General features: G+C 33.1%; 1 non-coding gene across 1 annotated transcript; it reads right to left on the bottom strand.

The window, feature by feature from the left end:
• Positions 1–407: 407 nt before the first annotated feature.
• LOC112824700 (U6 spliceosomal RNA) lies at positions 408–511 on the bottom strand. Its single transcript, XR_003208502.1, has one exon. It is a non-coding gene; the product is annotated as a U6 spliceosomal RNA (small nuclear RNA).
• Positions 512–2,861: the final 2,350 nt, after the last annotated feature.

Genomic DNA, 2,861 nt, shown 5'->3' with positions numbered 1-2,861 from the left:
GAATAAAAATATGCTTTCTGGTCCTCACACTTAGTTTATATGAGTGAATGCTGATGGAAATGGGTAAGTAAATAGTTTTTAAGTGCAGGAGATCAAATTACTTCCTTCATAACTTGAAGTTCTTGACAGCTCTGGAAATACTAGGCTTTTTTTTTTTGCATGTTAAAGTGGGTTGATCTTTACCTAGCCTTACAGCAAATTGCCAAATTGTCAGCTTTCGATATATTATTTTTTGGAAACAAAATTAAGTGATCTGATTCATTTTGGGGAAAAATTTCTCAAGTCAGAAAACTTAAAACCATGGAAATCTGTAAATGCTTTTTGAGTTATATAGAATAAGGGACAGAATTTGCTTAAGTGGGAACAGGTTTAGTTTCTTTTATTTTTTTATTTTTTTTGTTTTTAAAAAAAATATGGAATGCTTCATGAATTTGCCTGTCATCCTTGTGCAAGGACTAGGCTAATGTCTGTGTCATTTGAATTTTAGTATATGTGCTGCCGAAGAGGGCACTAGTTGCTTTTAGTTAAACATTGGTCTCCTACTGGTTATTTCCTGGGTCCGAGGAAATATGTTAGCACCAAGAATTCAAATTTTGTTAAACTTTGCTTATTATACAACTTTGCCCAAAGCAACTTGGTTTCCCAGGCTTACATTCCCCTGTTATATTTTCTCACTATATATTTATCCTTCACATCATGTAACACAAGTGTATTGAGCAAGGTATTTGTGTAATTATTTGTTTAATTCCTATCTTAATGGATAGACAGTAATCTCTTTCATCACAGGGGTCACTTCTATCTGACTCACTATTATAGACTCAGTGCTCAGCACAGGAAAACACACAGAGTAGGTGCTCAAAGAATTTGTTGAATCAACAGATATTTGCTAGTAAATTTTCTGTGCTAATTCTGCTTAGTAGTAACTAAATATCTATCATATATATAAGTTCCACTGAAGTTTTTTCTATTTATGATTTTTTGCTTTTAAATGTTATATACACACACACATATGTAATGTTGTGTATATATATATATATATATATATATGTGATAGTTATAATATGCAGACTTGTATAGATGGGAACTGGATGAAAAGCCAAATTTATCCTCACTGCCCTTTACTGACCTCCAAAGATTTCCAGAGTTAATGACTTTAATTGCTTCACTTTTTAGCTCTTCTGGTATTTACCATCATATTTCTTTTTTTTTTTTTAATTTTATTATGTTATGTTAGTCACCATACTATACATCATTAGTTTTCTGATGTAGTGATCCACGATCCATTGTTTCCGTATAACACCCAGTGCTCCATGCAGTACGTGCCCTCCTTAATACCCATCACCGGGCTAACCCATCCCCCCTCCCTCCTCCCCTCTAGAACCCTCAGTGTGTCTCTCAGAGTCCATAGTCTCTCATGGTTCGTCTCTCCCTCCGATTCCGCCCCCATCATTTTTCAATTATCAGATGGTGTCACTTATTTGTGGAACATAAGGAATAGCATGGAGGACGTTACCATCATATTTCTAAAGAACACATTTTATTCTTGATTTTCTTAAGACTTCAGGTAGTATCTATGGATTTCCAGATGAAAGATGTGAAATTTCATGCACTCATACTTTTACTTTCTCCCTTCTTCCCTATTCTCCTCTTAAATTCAGGGTTTTTGTTGCTGTGTATTGTTTTCATTTTTCTATTAGTTGTCTTTGTTACTTAACATTATACTTAACCTATGTTTTTTAATCATCAGCTTCAGACTGACTCTATTTTCCCCATACTAGGTGAGGTGAGGAAATCAGTGTGTCTATACTTTCTTCTTTTCTTCTTCCCTGTTGACTTCTGTCAGCTAAATTACTATATTTTACATTTTTTTAGTGTAAAGCAATTTATATGCAAACATTATTATTTTAATAATTTATACTTATATATTGTGCCATTACATTTCCTTCTATATCCAGTGTCTTTCAAACATTGTCTATAGTTTGATTTAAACATAGGAACATCTGAAATAATCAATATATAAACATTGTGAATATTACTCTTTCTATAACCACGTAATATGATTAAGCACATGGAGAAAGTAGTGTAATCCCACATAGTCCCAAACACCAAAGTCTGAGAGATTAACATAGAAATAATATAATTAATATTATATTATTTATTATTAATATAAATTAAATAAATATGATATAGTTATATATTAATGTCATGTATCAACAATGGCTCAAAATAATGTCATGTTTTAGTTTGCTTCGTATGATACCAAGACTTTCTTTTACATTTATTTTCATATGTACACTACCATCCTCAACCCACCTCCAGGTTTTTTTTTTTTTCTCCATAAAGTCCTCTGGTTTCCTTCTAATTTCTATTCATTACTTTTTGGGTGTACTCCTCATTCTGAGATTTCTTTCATTGTACCTCGGGACTAGATTAAACTGTTTCTTAGATTCCTTTTCTTCCTCTTTCTTAGATTATTTTTTCATATTACTGGAGTATGCCCTCATAATATTTTCTTTAAAAAAGGTGGATGAGGGGTTTCTTTAAAAAAGGTGGCTCAGCTGGTTAAGCATCTGACTCTTGGTTTCGGCTCAGGTCATGATCTCAGGTCATGAGATCGAGCTCTGCGTCAGGCTCCCTGCTCAGCGTGGAGCCTGCTTAAGATTCTCTTTCTCTCTCTCTCTCTCTCTCTCCCCCTTTGCCCCTCCCCTTGCTCACACATGCTCTCTCTCTTTCTAAAATAAATAAATAAAATCTTTTAAAAAATAATAAAAAAGGTAGATGTGGAGTAGACTGAGTTCTTTATGTCTAAAATGCCTTTATTCTTCACTTAAATTTTATTTATAATTGCACTTCATATGGTA

The sequence above is a fragment of the Callorhinus ursinus genome, unplaced genomic scaffold (assembly GCF_003265705.2).
Source record: "Callorhinus ursinus isolate GAN/ISIS: 27379988/994484 unplaced genomic scaffold, GSC_fseal_2.0 scaffold9, whole genome shotgun sequence".
Lineage (NCBI taxonomy): Eukaryota > Metazoa > Chordata > Mammalia > Carnivora > Otariidae > Callorhinus > Callorhinus ursinus.
Note: the sequence above shows the minus strand (reverse complement) of the source record. Positions and strands in the feature narration are given on the sequence as shown.